The following is a 19,002-nucleotide window of genomic DNA, read 5'->3' on the forward strand; positions in this document are numbered from 1 at the left end:
ATCTTTGTGGTTAGAATGATAGCCCAGATCTATCAGTCAGAACATTAGTTATTCCTCACTATTAAATGTAAATGCATGTTCTACACACCAAAACATCTGTTAATCTTAAATGTTGGTTTAATTCCTATCCACAACTGGAGTATTAAGGCAGTATTGAAAAGTGCAGGAGTTCACTACATGCGTGGCATGATCATATGCCAACATAAAGAATAAGGATGGGAATGAACTGGGAAAATGTGGTTTGGCTCATGATGTGTCTGGCTTATGAACACAAACTATTACTGACTCTTGGGGACCTAATGAACTGGTTTGGTTTGTGATGCGGTAGAACCCCCCTCGCGTGCTACACACATCAAACTCACAGGGGCTCTCCAACTGACTCTCTTCTACACTCAAAGTTTGATGAGTGTTGGGTTTAGTGGGTCTAAGTTACAGGGGCCCCCCCTCCAAGAAGGTGCCCCCAGGAAAGTTCTTTCTGGGGAAATGATAGGCACAGATTCAGGAGTGTATAGAATGGATATTGTTCAAGCTAGAGACATCAAACTCACAGGGGACCTCCCCATAATGCTCCTCTCTATGCCCTCCAAGTTATGTATAGATTGGACTTTGGGGATCTGAATTATGGTTCCCCCCAAAGAAGATACCACCAGGAAATATGTCAAGCACAGGTTCAAATGTGTATAGCAGACTCTCAACCAGCAGGGCTTCGTGCATTCCTGAATGCAGCCCTGGAAGAATTTCCCAAATGGGTGGGAGTTCATTAACTGTTTACATATTTTTAAAATTTGTTAATCATTTATCAGGTGATATGACCATATATGGTCATGTCAACACACCCACCCCTCCCAAAATGACCAATGATGGGCCTGCAGGGGTGGAAGGGGAGGGGCCCCAAGTGGGCATGTACACAGCTATGCTTCCCGGCCATATTCTGCACAAATGCAGTTTCTTGAAGCCTGAAGAATGTTTCAGGGAGGTTTCAAAGGTTAAAAAGTTGAGACAGGCTGGTATATAGAATAGAGCCCCTGCAGGCTTCACACACCAAACATACAGAGTATCTCACCCTTCTGCCTGCTTTTATACACTCTCTCCCAGTTGGGTGTGGATTATATTTCTGGGGTCCCAGTTATAGACCCCCACAAAAAGGTCTCCCACTTTTATTCCTTCCCATTCCGCCTGAGTGAAAACACATCTGTGTGCCATGGTGAAAGTGAGTGAAAAGCTGCTCATCATGTGAGGAAGAAGAACTGTGTACTTCATGGCAGACCTGTCAAGCAGCCACCAGGATTGTCAGTGCATGGCCCATTACAAGTAGGTTTCCATTTCCTCCTAGCCTGATGCCTCTGGTGCACTATGTGGGGGACCTTTGCAGTTCACCCTTTGTATCTGCACCTCACTCTTAGCTTTGCATATGACCTCATACATGCTGACTGCACAAATTAATTCGTTGTGACCATATTTCACAGTGAATATTTGCATACACCATCTTATGGTCAAAGAGAATTCCCTCCTTCCCAGTGAACCTAAAAATGAAAGTTGTCATTTTTCAAATACAAAACCTTGAAACATTTGACCCACATTCAAGGTAGGCACAAAACTGGAAACTCATATAAATTTTGAATGAGAAAACACAATATAAATGCAATGTCTAGGTCCATTATGTATTTCCTTTCCCCAGTTCCCTTAATCTATTCCTTTTTCTGCTTAGAACAATCTTTCAGAAACAGGATTGTGCCCTAAGATTCTACCATAGCTGATGGTTCAGTTCAAACTATGAGAAGGGCTGAGGATGGAGAGCCAGTCGTGTTTCTGAAGACAAGGAACTTGCCTGGTTCTCCCTCCAAGGCAAAGAAGGCTTTTTTCTCCCTGTTGCATATGCACTCTGGCCACAAACTCAGAATTGTTCTGGGACAGTCAAGCAGGCCTCAGTGAGTTAACCCATATAAACCTACCCAACTAATATAATCTTCAGGGGCTGTGTTTCTGGTGTTCCTGCCAGCTGAGGCTAAATGGGTGATGACCCAAGAAAGGGCCTTTTTGATTGTGGCACTACAAATATAGAATTTCTTCTCTAGAGAGATTTGTCTCCCCCCCACCCCACCCCACAGCAATCACTGTTTCCAGTCAGCAAGTAAAGACTTTTCCGTTTTGTTTGTTGCCTCGCAGTGATGCTCCTTCCTGTTTATGCATTTTAATTGTTGCTTTATCACACACACACATAAACACACACAAGCAGGAGATCAGCAAAGACTTGCAAGGGCCATCTCATTACCATTAACTATTTTTCATCCCCCCCCCAGCCATCGTATCCTCTCCCACTTCCTTCTCCACTTCCCACTCACCAGCTGACCTAACTTTATATGCCCCATCTTCATCTTTCCCTCCTTTCCTCCCTCTGGCAACCTCCACCTGAGAAAACTATGACTCAGGTACATGGTGCTGGCCACTGAGATGGACCCAGTTGCATGGTGGGGGGACCCATAAGGACTTACAGGGGACATTTAGTTTTCCCAACACTATTTTTTTATTTCCCTCCGCCTAGCAGCCCTCTTTTTCCTACATCCTTTTCTACTTCCCACCTACCCATCAACCTTTGATCTGCCACATCTTCAACTATATTTATTATTTACTTCATTTATATTTCCACCTTTCCCCTCAATTGGGACCCAAAGCAGTTATCATATTCTCTCTTTTAACCTCACAGTAGAGAGTCGTACAGTAGCTTAGCTCAAAACAGGTGTTCACATAATTTCCCTGTAAACAGAAAATGTTTCTTTTTTCATTGGTTTGCATGCATGTCACCTTAATTGCTCTTGGAGGTCACATTTTAAAAGCTCCATGCTGTAGACAACTTTTCAGATCTATGCCAAGTCTAGATTCTAGATCTCTAAGTCAGGGTGTTAACCACATGTCTTTCCTGACAGATTTCAGGTAGTTATAATTTTACAGTGTGGTTGGTTTTAGAAACAGCCTTTATTAATCCCAACCAAAGGAGTTAATACAACATGGCATGGGATGCTTTGTTTGTTTCTCTCCTTTTCAGCTACCAGCCCATGTTCTCTCTCTGCTTGGTCTTTCCTTTTTTGTTCACCATCTCTTGAGGATTTGAATGTCTGCCATTTCTCATCTCTTATCCTTCCACAATACACATCTGCTCATTTAAGAATGGTACTTCAGACACATTAAATTAAAAAATTAAGGCTAGCAACTTCATAGTACCTGGATTCATACCCAAAGCTGATATTTCTGGATTATGTTTGATAAATAATGGGAAAATCCAAGTACTGTGTAATTGCCTTTTCCTTAGTGCCCATCAACATATCAAAAAACAAAACAATGGGTTTTTCAAAATGGCCAGCTACACTTCTCTGGGAAGACCAAAAGCAGAGATTGAAGGCAGCAGCATTGGTCAGCCTTTTCTCAGAATGGCCTTTCTGTAAAACTACTTGATAGCCAGTGACACAGTAACACCTTAATAACACACACATAGAGAGAACTAATTTGAATACATTCTTTCAATAACGACAATAAAATGTTTTGCAAAGGTTCATGATGTATCCCTAGCAGATCACTCTAATGTTTTAAAACTTGCTGATTTGTTGTCTACAACATAAGACTGCATTGCTAGCTCCAATGGAACCTTCTACAGATTATAATCAAAATGCTAAATTCTGCATTTTAAATAATTTCTATTTTAAGAGGGGGGACACCCAGAAAAATATCTGACCTTCTCCATCATTTTCTATACTAGCACACCACTTGATTCTTTTTCTCTTTTTAAAGAACTGCAGTATGTTATTTCAGCCTTGTTCCATTAACTATCCATTTATTTTACAATGTTTCCAAATGGGCATTTAAAATAATTTTGGGAGAACACTGTTTAACAACTCTAAAGAGACATCTTCCTTTTTCGGCATTAGACATAGACCGATAAAGTGCCTATTGTAAAAGGGCTGTTGCTTTACAAGTAACTTTATTAACTCAGTCCTTGTACAACAAAAATAGATGCACTTTACCTTTTGTTGTTTTCCCCATGCTCTGTTTTATAGACATGCCTTTTCTTGTTTAAGTGACTCTCTCCGGATATTGGTCTTTGGTCTGTGAAAAGCAGATTTGAAATGCATTCTAAATTCAGTGCTTCTGTGATTAAACAGATGATGTCTGAAGATCAAAAACTTGGAGGCAAAATTATTCCTTACATAACTGGCAAATGCCATTTCTATAAAGGTTAAAATTGTACCAGAAACCAAAAAATATACTATAGCTCAGTGGTCCCAACCTTTTTATCACCGGGGACCACTCAACGCCGGGGACCACTCACCAGGGACCACTCAACACCTTTTACTGAGGCCCGGTGGGGGGGTAGTTTACTCCTCTACTCTCAACCACTGCCCTAACGCTCTCTGATCACTATGGTAATGTTTAAACATCCCTTCAAAATAAGATACAGACATGCCACAATAATGAACATAAGGAACATTTTATTTTCATGGAAATTTTAACTCATGACAATGACAAATCAATGGGAACCCTGAGCTTGTTTCTCTTCAACGAGATAGTCCCATCTGGGAGTGATGGGAGACAATGACACCCAAAGTGTGTTGTAAAGGGCCGGGGGGGATGAAGTAAAGGGCCGGGGGGGGGAAAGGCATTCTTCGGGGCCCACCTCCAATTAGTCGAAGGACTACGTGGTCTACGGCCCACAGGTTGGGGATCACTACTATAGCTTGTTTAAAAGTAGAAGGTAAACCTAATACATTGGAACCTAACATTTTGGAAAATAACAGTAGCTTCAAGACAATTTGGAAATAGCGGAAATCCATCCTTCTGAGGTCAGTAAAATGAGTACCCAGCTTGCTGGGGGGTAAACGGTAATGATTAAGGAAGGCACTGGCAAACTACCCTGTATTGAGTCTGCCATGAAAACACTAGAGGGCGTCACCCCAAGGGTCAGACGTGACCCAGTGCTTGCACAGGGGATACCTTTACCTTTAGAATACCTCCAGTTTTCTTTCTTAGGTAGCTTTGAACATAATCATATGCATACTACTATCAGAGTATTACACCATCTTTACTGCTAAGAATCTGCAAGAATCCATAGTAAAACCTACAATCCGTCCACCTGTAGTTGTACCCAAGAGTGGTTAAAAAAAAGGCTACAGAATGTATATACATAGCTGGCACCTTAGTTAGTATCAGTGTGTTTAACAGGACCAAAATGACATCTGCCTATGGGGCTAGCAGTCTAGGAATACAAGACAATGTATAGAAGCATTAAGGGAACTAAAAAGTGCACACAACAGAATAACAGATCTATAAAATCCTAAATTTGGCTAACCCACACATGTATAAAGAGAAAAAGGGTGTGAATGTGGGAGAACACACAAGCTTGTCCCAAAAGTTTCAATGAGGTGGCAGGACTGGAATGGGAACTAGCTTGTGATACCCAAGGTACTTGCACTGGGTTATAGGGCCAGCACTTGATGGGAAAACTACTACACAAACTGATGGGAACTTCCTTGCAGTTCTGCCCATTATTAAGTATTGTGGGTTTCTGAAACTATATTTATGCCCAAATTTTATGTACATAATGTAGAAAGCAAATGCTTTTCAAGTGAGATTTTATTGGAGCCAAATTTTTTTTACCTTATTGGTTGATCAGGTGGTCAATGTTTAGGCAGGAAAGTATTATCACAAAGTAGAAAGACATTGTGGGGTCAATTCTTTTTGATGGGGTTTACATTTCTGAAAGAATAACAAACTGAGTTATAGTGTAGCCTTTTGGTGTAATTAGGTTCCAGATGAAAAATATAGTATGAGGAATAAACCAGAAAGATTGATGTGTTTACATGTTATTGTCAAATATCCGGCAGATCTGGTTGTGTATTTGGACTATGAAGAAGCCAATTAACTAAGACATTGATATTAATTTGGAAGTGGGGGGGAGGAGGCAGAAATGTGTCCGTTCTCAACTATATTATCATTTGCTGTTCTCTCTCCACTTTGAAATGGATAAAATACCTCAGAGTACTGACAATCCCGTGGCCTCATAAGAATAAATTGCTATATGTTCTATTTCTAATCTCAGGAAAGACTGAATTAAAAATAAAAATTCAGCCTTTTTTTTAGGGGATCTATAGAAGGGGTCTCAGCTGCATTCTGGCGGTTCTAATCTGAAGCCTGGGCTGTTTGTTTCAAGAGCAGAAAAAAAGTAAAGATGAGGAGATAAGGGGTGCTACAGATATCCTTTAAGTTCTTGTTTAAGTTCTAGTTTTACACTGGTTCTCTAATTTAGCTGTTACTTAATATAATGAGTTCCTTTTCTAAATAATCACACACATACCACAGTCAAGGTCTTAACATGCCTTTTTCAATGGTAAACTTGTTGCCAGGATACAATGACAAAAAAATAGAGTCTTAATGTCCCAATAAACACCCTTTCTACTATTATCAACATAGGAAAAACATGTCCTAAAATATACTGAATGTGTTTTGAAGCCAAGAATTCCCACCCACCCCCGAACACAACCGTTGTATGCTAATCTCAGGAGACTATTTGTTGTAACTTCCCATGGCAGCTATGGCAACATTCATATCCAGTTTAAAGGTGATTAAAACTCACAATGTATTTTTATTTCTTCTATAACATGGTATTGTCAGCTTAAATGTATTAAATCACTAGCCTAATGCTTTATTTTCCTTCTCTTGAAGAACTTTGGTGTGAAAAATCTACTCTACTCCTAAGAGAGCAACAAAGCTATTTGCCCCACATAGCCATCAATACAGTTTTCTCAATGGCACAAATAACATCTGTCAGGGCTGTTTCAGGTACTGAGGAAGGCTTAAGCCGCCTCTCCCTATCCACTGCATCCTTTATCTCAATTGAGCCTATATGTACTTGGGAATTAAGTTTCAAATAAGGAACTTTAAGACGCATCTATTTGAAAGGACCCATGGAAGTCAGATGAGGGACACAAGGACTTTAGAACCTATGAACTGGCCTTAAGAAAACACCATCCCTTGCTCACTATTTTTCAACGTGCAGAGAACTTTTTCTTTAAAAGAAGACAGTCAAATACTCCACAAAGCCTAAATTGGTAGTGTCTACGGAAAGGCAGAGGAACTAGAGATCAAATTGCCAACATATGCTGGATCATGGAGAAAGCTAGGGAGTTCCAGAAGAACATCTACTTCTGCTTCATTGACTATGCTAAAGCCTTTGATTGTGTGGAGCACAACAAATTGTGGCAAGTTTTAAAGAGATGGGAATATCAGAGCATCTTATTTGTCTCTTGAGAAACTTATATGCAGGTCAAGAAGCAACAGTGAGAAATGAACATGGAATCACTGATTGGTTCAAAATTGAGAAAGCAGTTGGGCAAGGCTGTATACTGTCGCCTTGCCTATTTAACTTGTATGCGGAGCATATCATGAGAAAGGCGGGATTAGAGGAGTCACAAAATGGGATCAAGACTGCAGGGAGAAATATCAACAACCTCAGATATGCAGATGATACCACTCTAATGGCAGAAAGTGAAGAGGAACTAAAGAGCCTGTTGATGTGGGTGAAGGAGGAGAGTGCAAAAGTTGGCTTGAAACCCAACATCAAGAAAACGAAGATCATGGCATCCGGCCCTCTCAATTCCTGGCAAGTAGATGGGGAAGAAATGGAGATAGTGACAGATTTTATTTTCCTGGGCTCCAAGATCACTGCAGACTGGGACTGCAGCAAAGATGCTTGCTCCTGGGGAGGAAAGCTATGGCAAATCTAGACAGCATCCTAAAAAGCAGAGACATCACGCTGCCAACAGAAGTGCATTTAGTCAAGGCTATGGTATTCCCAGTTGCAATGTATGGCTGCGAAAGTTGGACCATAAGGAAGGCCGAGCGTCAAAGTATTGAGGCTTTTGAACTCTGGTGCTGGAGAAGACTCTTGCGAGTCCCTTGGACTGCAAGGCGAACAAACCGGTCAGTCCTAGAGGAGATCAGCCCGGACTGCTCCTTAGAAGGCCAGATCCTGAAGATGAAGCTCAAATACTTTGGCCACCTCATGAGAAGGAAGGACTCCCTGGAGAAGAGCCTAATGCTGGGAGTGACCGAGGGCAAAAGAAGAAGGGGACAACAGAGAATGAGGTGGCTGGATGGAGTCACTGAAGCAGTCGGTGCAAATTTAAATGGACTCTGGGTGAATGGTAGCGGACAGGAAGGCCTGGAGGATCATTGTCCGTGGGGTCGCGATGGGTTGGACACGACTTCGCACCTAACAACAACAACACAGAAAGCTTTACTCTTGAATTCTACTGTATGCATAAAGTGATAGGATAAATTTAGGAATTAATTGTTCCTACTTATGAGTGATGTCTCAGCTATGGAGTTATTCCTGTCCAAGGAGTGTACAGCACTGGAAGTCAAGGTGGATGACCAAACGGGCAACGCAGGTGTTGGATCACAGCAAGCAGCAGTCTCCTATTTTAAAAAAGACTAATAACTGAGCAGCCCAGTTAAATGAAATTTTTACCCAAATTTTGTGAACCAGATCATTAAAACAAGCCCTACATGTTTCCCTTCATATCCTGAACCTTGTAGAAATCATTCTGATTTTATAAGCCCCAGGAAGATTTGGCAAGACTGCTTAAAAAAGTAGATGGCATGGCATAGCAGGCACAGATGTATAAATGAAACTCAGTGGCAGTCTGTGGACATATACTTGGAGGGGGGGGGTTGGTGTACTGGGTTGTTTACTTTTTGTACAATCATTTAATATTACAGTTAGCAGCTAAGATCTCCAGAACTAGATAGGATATAAATTGAAATACATTGTGTATTAAAGATCTACACTGAAAATCATCATCAATATATTAATCATCAACATTCTTAACGGTTTGAATTTTGATTAGGTAATATCAAAATGTCCACCCTAGTAGCGACAGTCTTCCTAGGTTAGCTGAGATCACCTATGCTATCTTATCACTTGTAGCAGAATTTAAAATTCTTTTTCTCAAGACCTCAAGAATCAAACTTTCTGATTATTTTAATTCAAAAGTTCATTCTGGATTCTCCATTTTAAAATTATTATTGTTAATATTATTATTAGTGTTTTACCCAAAATAGTGACTTTGGGTAGAAATGTTACAAACTGTATGTGTTGAATTTTATAGCCTTTAGGCTCAACTGTATATTTTCTTCCCATACTGCACAGATACAGTTGCCAACTGAAGTAATTACTTCAGACACCAGGTGCAGCTCATAAAACTTTAACCCTAAATAGGTCTGTTAGCCTTCAACAAGACATTGCTGTTTATTACCAGCTTTAATAGATCACAAGAAAATCAGTTTATGAATGGTAAAAGTCACAGCATGGGATATACTAAGTATCAGGGAACTATCTAGTTCACTGTCATGGGTGAAAATGAAGCACTCCTTAGAACTTCAGATGGACTTGCATAGCAAGAGAGATTAGGAACAAGAACATCTTCATCCAGCATTCTTCACACGCTAATTCCTTCTCTGGAAAGTAAATACTCTTAGGTAAACAGGGGAAATATGCTTTGAATGTTCTATCAGTCATAGTAGAGAGCCTCTGTAGTTGTTTTGATCCTACCATACAAAGAAAAGAGCAAATATAAGAGTGTATGCGTCCCCTCACATCCTCTGCTTTTAATCAATATCCTGTACTTCATTCCTGCTTTAAAATTAAGGTCAGGGAAGAGTTTGATCCTAGAAATCAGCTTACTGATCAGCAGTGCTGAAATTATAAGGGAAAGGGGGGGGGGTTGCTGAAACAAACAACCCCCACCTAGAATTATCAACTTCAATGTGAGGAGTGGTGTTCTCCTGGAATTATAGCTTATCTCCAAACAATGCATGTCAGTTTTCCTGGCAGTTTTAGAGAGTGTATTGTAATGCCAGGGAATCAAGGGGAAAGTACAAAAATAACATTGCATCCCTGTTAAGCTCCCTCTGCTACTCAAACTCTCTCGTCTCCAAAGCACTACCCCCAAATCTCCAGGAATTTCCAAAACTGGAATTGACAACCCTAGGGCCCCACCACCTAACTCCTCCCAATATTAGTCCCTCTCATGAGCTTCCTCATAAATCACAGCTTTTCCTTCAAAAGTGTCTAGATATTAATCATATGGTTCTACTGCCACTGGGAGTTGGCTTCGTGACAGCATTTGACCAGTGATCAGAAAGGTGTTTGGAAATCTGATACCTTCTTCATCTCAGACTACAAAATGCAGCAAGAGCTTCTCCTCCTCCTCCTCAACTGCACTGAAATGAGAAATCAAATCTATGTTCTTGTGAACACTACTGGTACCAAAAACAAAACAAAAGCAGTGCCATAAAACAGAACTCCAAACCAAAACCAAACTGCTTCCCATTTGTGCTCACTATACTTGTGACAGTTTGAGTCCCTAAAGAGAAATCACCCCTTCCCTAGATGAGTCACAACTGATACTTCCCCATTCAGCCTCAGGCAAAAGATATGGGGCATAAGTAGGCTTGCCGACCTATGGATAGGGCCTGCAGATCCCCCACAATCACAACTCATTTTCAGACTAGAGATATCAATTCCCCTGTAGAAAATGGCTGCTTTGGAGGGGATACTCTATGATATTATATCCCACTGAGGCTTTTCCTCAAGACAGCTCTAGTCATAGAGTTGCCAGTCCCCAGGGGATCTGGGGATCCCCCAGTTTGGCGCCTTTCCACTCACTTCAGAGGTTTAAGAAACTGGGGAAAATCCCTTCCATAAAAAGCAAGCAAGAAGCCTAGGGGGAAAAGCTTGTACATCACCCGGAGGGATGCTCTGGTTCTGTGGCAAAACTCTATGGTAAGGAAATAATTCTAATAATAGAGTTTTGCTCAAAAACCAGAGCATTCCCTTTGACATCCTGCTATCACTTCTGAGGGATGTAGAAATGTTGCATTTTTTCTCAGGTTTCTTCCCTCCCAACTCCTTATAAGTCCCCCCCCCTCCCACCAGCTGGCCCAACAGGCCTGGCAACCCTACTTCTCCAGGCTCCATCCCAAATTTCCAGGAATTTTCCAAACTGGAGTTGGCAACCCTAAGCGGATAGTCCGGAATTTTACTGATACGCACTGGATTCCTTTAATGAATCAGCACTCCTCCCGTGGGACAGTGAAATCTCTGTGCCAGTCTATCCCCACACCACAACAAAAACATTCACAGAGGCCTCTTCTAGCCCTGAGCTAGAGTCTCATCTCCTGCCACTCCCATAAAGGAATGTTCATGAATTTGGTCATTGCTTTAATTCCTCAGTCTGGATCTTCACAAATCAAACAGCACAGTGATGCCTTAGCACATCTTCTGAGGTACTGCATCTCCCCCAGCAGACCCCCCAGCCCAAACAGAAAGAATCCAGTCCTCCTCCATGCAATTCCTTGACATAGATGCTGAGACCCTTTTCTGGTAATTTATATGCTGGAGATCAAAACATGTACAGCTCATTTTGAGACCAGGGGTTTTTTGGATCCTATCTCAGATCAAAAGGAAATATGATAGGTTACAAAGTTTCCATAGCCAGTGTATGTAGTCAAATCTTAGGCAGTTGAGAGACTTGTGGTGTGGTAAGAGACTGGCAGAGAGTATCTAACAACATAAACTATGTCAAGTAGCAGGGGAATGTGCTGAGCAGGATGGGATAAGAGTTTCTGAATAGAAATGTCAAATCCTTTCCCACCAAATACTTGTCGATCAGTAGCTAAGACCATGCAGGAGCACAAATCAGGGGTGGATGAGGCACACCAGGCCAATGTTCCCCTGTGTGGTTGCAGGAAGAGGTGGGGAAACCTGCCATGAATAAAACTCCAGCCTGCAGCCCAGCATGAAACCTCCAGTGCATAAATGGGCTAAGAGAGCCTTTCATAAGCAGAAATGATACTGAAGCCACTTGCAATTCAATTGTGAGGAACAGTCTCAAAAAAACCCTTATGCTTTTTTAAAGAAATTAATGGTGCAGATTAATACTCTTATGAATAATGTATTGTGAAGGTTACATACCCACAATGGCCAATGCTTTAGGTTTAGCTTGCTTGAACTCCTTATTCCTAATTCTTGGAGGGAGGAGGGCCATGTGTCTTCTAACCATATATTATATTAATAAATATATTATATTAATTTGTATATTAGCAAAGCATATATCTAATGCAAAAATTAAAGCCCATCATAGAAAGCAAGCCATATAAGAGTATGTAATCTGGTGATGTGTTCATGTGTTTGGACATTAGTAAATACCTCTGGGATTACAGTAAAAATGTTACAGCTATCCCACATTGCTTGTTTATCTATTTTTAGTGGCATCAATTCTAGTTCATCTAAGAATTCCCTTTGACCAAAAGCCATTTATACAAATTTAAGACTGTTTGCAAACTTAACTGCCTGAATTGCTTCATATCACCATATTTTCTATAAGAGGTGTTGAGTTTGTTATTTATTTCTTTATTTTATGGGGCTTTCCTGTGCTTTACATGCCTGTCTACATAATTATCTTAACACCACCCGCTGCGCCACAGGCGCCGCGGACTAAATAATGCGGTAAGGGCTGGTGGGGAGGAGTTAGGGCGGGCTCTGTCCGGGATGAGGAAGGGTGCCGATTGGCCCCTTCCTCGGACTGACAATCGGAGGGCCCAATCGGCAGGTGCTTTGCGCCTGCCGATTGGGCCCTCTATTTGGCCGCCCGCTGGCAAGGCAGCAATTGCGAGGCAAGTGGATGGAGGCAAGTGGATGGAGAAGACAAGGCTTTGGTCCTCTTACTCATGTGGTAGCATGGTCTGGCAAATACTCTTCTTCCCACACATGATCAAGGGAATTGTTTGGCCTTCCTGGGACTCCTGCCCAGCTTAGCCCCCTTGCACTACTACCAGTATCCTATTTTCTGCCTATCAACAAATCACCATCAAGTCAATAATCAGGGCATTTCCAATTGAGGCTTTGTCCCCAGTTATCCTGTGCCAGTGTGCCATGTAAAGATCTGTTTAGTAATTTTCTCTCATTTCCCTCTCTTGTTGCTGAGAGAACCAACATAGCTAGTTGGATGCTAGAAGTAGGAAGAGGAGGAAAAGGTTCTTATATACCGCTTTTCTCTAACAGAAGGAATCTTAAAGTGGCATACAATCACCTTCCCTTCCTCTCCCCACAACAGACACCCTGTGGGGTGGGTGAGGCTGAGAGAGCCCTGACATTACTGTTCAGTCAAAACAGCTCTATCAGTGCTGTGGCGAGCCCGAGGTTACCCAGCTGGCTGCATGTGAAGAAGCAGGGAATCAACCTGGCACACCAGATTAGAAGTCAGCGCTCCTACCCACTATGCCAAGCTCTAAGAAAGTAGAATTAACTGCGGCTCCAATTGGTTCCTAAAGATAGAACAGGAGCTTTAATATGGGTCAGAGAGACCAGACTGGTGGCATTTAATATGAAAGGAACATACACATTCAGTCAAAAAAAATGGTGCAAGGATCAAAGAAAGGTGGCATAAATATAGCCCCTTTCATTTGTATCTTGTATATCTGTAACAATAAGGATAAGCCATCAAAAGCACATTGTAGATTCTGAACCTGTACAGAGTTCAGACCCAGATCTGTGTGTAACTCTGCCAGTTGGTAAAGCAACCTGTCCTGATCACATATATGGCTCTGTTCATGTGTAACCTCTATGAACTCTGAACCACACAGCCAGGTGTCAAGATAAAAAACTGGATCAAAAACGATTTGGCTATGATTGACTCTTATTAAGCTTATTATTACTTATAAAAATGTATTAACAAATATCTCATTTGAAGTTTGATTAGTTAGTACCCCAAAGCACTTCCCTAGCAGAGCTGTGGCACTGGTTATTCACCTGTTTGCAGGCAGCTTTCAAAGTACTGGTCCTTACCTTTAAAGCCCTAAATGGCTTGGAGCCAGGACATCTGAAGGATCCTCTCCTCCCCTACTATCCAGCCTGCCAATGAAGATCTGCCTCCCAAGTCCTGTTCTCTGGAGCCCTCTGCAGCTTTAGAGGTGAGGTGGTAAGTGGGAAAAGACCATCCATGTTCTGTGACGGCTCCTGCCTCTGAATGCCCTCCCCATTGGGTGTTATCTAGGGCCTCCTTTTGTTTCTTTTAGGCATCCGGCCAAAATGCATCTTCTTACCCAGACTGAAGTTTTACCCTGCCAGCTTTTAAATTGCCTGCTTATGTTTTATGGATAGGTTTTTATGCTGTTTATGTCTAATAGCCTGTTTTTCATTGTTTGTTTTAATGTTTTAATTTAAGCTACCTCCAGCAGAACTCTGAAGAGGCAGTACAGAAATACCCTGCAACCTAAAGAACCTAATATATAGTCGGTGAATGATGCTGTGAGAATGTTGTCCTAATACTATTGATTTTTCCATATGAAACTTCCTGTCCACAAAAGAGATGGTAACAAGCTATTCTCACACCAGTGAAGGAATGTAATTGCCATAGCAACAAAGTGTAGGCTTTTAAACAGAGCAACAGACTTTTTATAGCATTCCCTTGATTGTCAAACTGGCATGTGCTTTTATATTCAGAGCAGATACAAGGTGGTGGTGGTGGTGGTGGTGGTGGTGGGTGGATGGCTCACAATATTCATCCCTCGAAACTCAGAACAGCAAACTCACAAGTTTCTGCCATGCTATTAAATCAGTGTCCTCTGAATGAGAAAATAAGCATCCCTTCCTACAAATGGACTGATGGAATGGAATAGCTGTTAGAAGAATGAGCCACTAACTGGATCGCCCATGTTCTGATTTCAGCTCTAGTGGTATGTCACACTGCTATCACTGGACTGTCCAATGGGCTTGTTAAAGGTTTCAAAGAGATTAAGATGAAGTGCTTCTTCAACGTTGGTTTAGTAAGGTTAAGAAAATATCTCAGCTCAGGACACTGGGAATGGAAGGAAAGAACCTCACTCCCCTTTCTTCCAAGAAAATATCATAATGGGCCATATGGTGCCATTGCACATTCTATTAATATTAAAATAATACTTAGTTCTGTCCTTGCTAGAGGTTCAGTTATCGCTCCCAACTCCTGAAGGAGGGAAATAGGTACAATTATTTTCCTGGGTAAACATTTTAGTGAAAAAACCATGAGGAGACAATTATCCCTACAAAATTCTAAAGTTAGAAATATTATATTAAGTCTGCGGGTTCAGTGATCACAGACTCAAAGTCTTCAAAATAGCTCTTTTTATTTAGCAATTCCAGCAACAAACTACAACTACTGAACAGAGAAAAACAGGCAAACTCATGCACTTTTATACCTTTCAGGCAGCCAGCTGATGTCTCTGATTGGCTCTAAGCAAAGCAATCCGATTGGTCCTAGTGGAGCAATTTGGGCAATCCGATTGACCCTAAGCAGAGCAATCCGGTTGGCTCTAGCAAAGTGATCAGGTTTCTTTGATTGGCTGGAGCCCTCATTTGCATCAGTGGCCAAATGCCCACAGATATAACATATTACATGAGCCTCTTGTGGCCCAGAGTGGTAAGGCAGCAACATGCTGTCTGAAGCTGTCTGCCCATGAGGCTGGGAGTTCAATCCCAGCAGCCGGCTCAAGGTTGACTCAGACTTCCATCCTTCCGAGTTCGGTAAAATGAGTACCCAGCTTGCTGGGGGGTAAACGGTAATGACTGGGGAAGGCACTGGCAAACCACCCCGTATTGAGTCTGCCATAAAAACGCTAGAGGGCGTCACCCCAAGGGTCAGACACGACCCGGTGCTTGCAAAAAAAAAAAAACATATTACATGCTGCATTTTTCTACAATGCCATCGCGGTGTGCTCGCTGCCGCTCCTCTGCTGCTGCTGCAGCTGGGTCGTCCACGGAGGCACGGCTGCCTCTTTGGCGGTGCTGCCACAGGTGGCCCACCTCGCTGCCATGGCCGGCTGTGCCACGGTGGGCTGTAGCAGATGCGATGGCTCTAACCGCCTGGCATGTCTGTGGGCAGAGCAATGAGCGCCTGGCCATGGAGGGCGGCAGCTGTACATGCTTTGCTGGCCGCACCATGATTGGGCTGGATTTAAGTTTAGACATTCACTGTGGGCCAGACATGCTCCACCCCCCAGCCAGTTTCTGAAATATTAAGAGGAACCCGTGGATAAGGATAATAATGTGGCACTTGGATAGTAATAGTAGTATGCCAGTGTACTGTCTCAAACCAATCTGGCAAAACCCAAAAAGACAGTTTCATTTGCTTGGGGGAGGGGGGTCTTTCTTCTTTTTTTCTCGGCCAGAAGCTGCTGAGGAGTTGCAGTTGATTTGAAACTAACACTGCTTGCCACCTGTTCATCCTGTGTATTGTACATTAACAATTTCAACAGGTACTGCAAGCTTTCCTATACAGGCTATGAAGCAAATTTTCTAAAAAGGTACCCTAGAACATTTTACTGCTTAGGGAAGAGGGGAAACTCAAACAAATATGACACATGCTTATTCAGAATATGCCAGATAGAGTGATACTTGAGAATTACTATGTTGCAGTACTTAGAATATCTTGTTTATGGAGTCCCAGGATCAAATCTCCACTCACTATGAAACTCACTGCATAACTTTTTTATTATGGGATTACAGAAAAGGGCTGAATTGTGCCTCACAGGAAGAGCAGGATAAAAATTATTGAAAAACAAACAACCCTCCTAACAAAACTTGAACTAAAACTGAATATTAACCTTAAGAGAGCCAGCTTGGTGTAGTGGTTAGGAGTGTGGACTTCTAATCAGGCGAGCTGGGTTTGATTCCGCACTCCCCCACATGCAGCCAGCTGGGTGATCTTGGGCTCATCACAACACTTATAAAGCTGTTCTGACATAGCAGTAATATCAGGGCTCTCTCAGCCTCACCCACCCCACAGGGTGTCTGTTGTGGGGAGAGGAAAGGGAAGGCGAATGTAAACCGCTTTGAGACTTCTTCTGGTAGAGAAAAGCGGCAAATAAGAACCAACTCTTCTTTTTAAGACAAGTATGGATTGAAAGTATGTTTATTAAATTTGCAGATGACACCAAATTGGGAGGAATAGCAAACATGCTGGAAAAGTGGGCAAATGAGAACAATGAGGAATTCAGTAAGGGTCACAAAATGAGAAGCATGCATACTGTATGGGAGATACACTTCTGGGTAATCGTATGTGTGAATGAGATCTGGGGTATTTGTGGAATGTAAACTAAATATGAGCAGACAGTGTGATATGGTTATAAAGAAGACAAATGTGGTTTGGGGCTGTATCAACAGAAGCATCACATCAAAATTGCAGGATGTAATAATCCCACTGTATACCGCACTGGTTAGATTGCACCTGGAGTACTGTGTGCAGTTCTGGAGTCCTTATTTCAAAAAAGATGTGAACAGAGGTGTGCAGTGAGGATGAACCAGGGCCTCGGGACCAAGTCCTATGAGGAAAAGCTGAGGGACTTGGGAATGTTCAGCCTGGAGAAGTGGAGGTCGAGAGGGGACATGATTGCTGTATTTAAGGTTGTCACTTGAAGGAGGGCAGGGAATGGTTCCTGTTGGAAGCAGAGGATAGGACCTGCAGTAATAGGTTTAAACTACATGTAGAACAGTATCATCTAGATATCAGGGGAAAAAAATTCGGAGAGTAGTTCAGCAGTGGAATAGGCTGCCTAAGGAGACGGTGATCTCCCCCTCACTGGCAGTCTTTAAGCAGTGGCTGAGTAGATGCTTATACTGGAAGCTTTAGGCTGATTCATCATTGAGTAGGGAGGGTTGGACTAGATGGCCTGCATGGCCCCTTCCAACTCTATGATTCTGTGATTTTGTGTTATTTGCCTTGTTCAGAAATAGTCTCTGTCCCTATCAGCATATTTAAAACATTTGTATCCAGTTCTCCACATAATATACACAAGAGAATTCTATGACTCTATGAACTTCAGTACATTAAGCAGAATTCCAGCACACTTAGTAAGAGGATTTGTTCTTATTCCTGTATTTTAACATGAAAGTGCATTGGTTAATGGATAAAGTCAACTTTTTTACCACTTCTGGACACATTCAACAGCATCCAGTGTCATAAAGAGGAAGCCTTGAAGAATTCTCAGCCTACCTTCTGTCTGTACAACATACATTTTCATTCTGACTTTCTCCCATAGCTTCCAGTTCAGCTTCATTTTAACACAATACCCTGCTTTATCATCAAAATAAGTTTTTCAGTTCACACCTGACTGAAGTCATACCATATGTAAAGGAAGCCCTAGTTGTGGCCACCAGGTAGTGGTAGACAGGCCTTCTCTATATGCTCTGGTACTATTACACCTTTACATGTGAGCAATGAAACAAAAATGGAAAGAAATTTCAAGGTCTAGATCAGATTAAGTCTTAAAAAGGAAAAACTACCACCTCGTGTATTTTATAATGTTTAACAACTATACTATCCCACATGAAGAATATATGCCACCTTGAGCAGAAAGGCCAGCTAAAAATGAGGATGGATAGAAATTGGTGGATTGTCAAAAACAGTGCCTGAAATGGCGGCGACAGAGCTTTAGGGAAAATCCCCAATTATGTCTGACATTGCCACAATCTAGGGCCTGGCCTGACCCAGGCCCTCGGAAGACCCGCGTTAATGAAACCTGGGTTTTTCCGGAGTCCTGGGACTCCTGAGGGCACAGGCAAGGGCTAGGTTGGCCTAGCCCTTTTCATAATTGGAGGAGCCGAGCTTTGGGCCCGGCTCCTCCCCCTACCTACAGTGTCCCTGGAGGGATGCCTCTTGCCCCTGCCGGCTCCGTGGCTCCACCATGGTGGGACCCACCCACCCCCGCCATGGTGGGGGAGCAGCATACTGCTCCCCACCATCATGCAGTGGGGGAACCCTGCCCCCAATCCCCCCCAGCAGCCGCTGCCGCCACTTAGAAACACTCCCAGCACTACTGGCCCTACGTTGCGTGCACAGGGCCATTGCACCGGCACAGCCGGCACAGCTCCACCCGCCATGCATACACGGGGGATGACGGGGCTTTTGGCCCCATTGC

The 19,002-nt window shown here is 42.5% G+C and overlaps 1 protein-coding gene across 9 annotated transcripts in view; it reads right to left on the reverse strand.

Annotated features, from left to right (window-relative positions):
• Positions 1–19,002, reverse strand: part of IRAG1 (inositol 1,4,5-triphosphate receptor associated 1) — a 96,764-nt gene that overhangs the window by 58,871 nt on the left and 18,891 nt on the right. For 6 of the 9 annotated variants that reach the window (XM_077321803.1, XM_077321806.1, XM_077321797.1 and 3 more), the window contains exon 2: positions 4,017–4,098. The exons of 1 other annotated variant lie outside the window; for it this stretch is intronic. The gene's annotated coding sequence lies outside the window, so the exon portion shown is untranslated. Of the gene's footprint in view, positions 1–4,016; positions 4,099–5,646; positions 5,746–19,002 lie in introns of all 9 variants that reach the window. 2 more of the 9 variants (XM_077321800.1, XM_077321799.1) reach the window with 1 other exon arrangement.

The sequence above is a fragment of the Paroedura picta genome, chromosome 2 (genome assembly GCF_049243985.1).
Source record: "Paroedura picta isolate Pp20150507F chromosome 2, Ppicta_v3.0, whole genome shotgun sequence".
Classification (NCBI taxonomy): Eukaryota; Metazoa; Chordata; class Lepidosauria; order Squamata; family Gekkonidae; genus Paroedura; species Paroedura picta.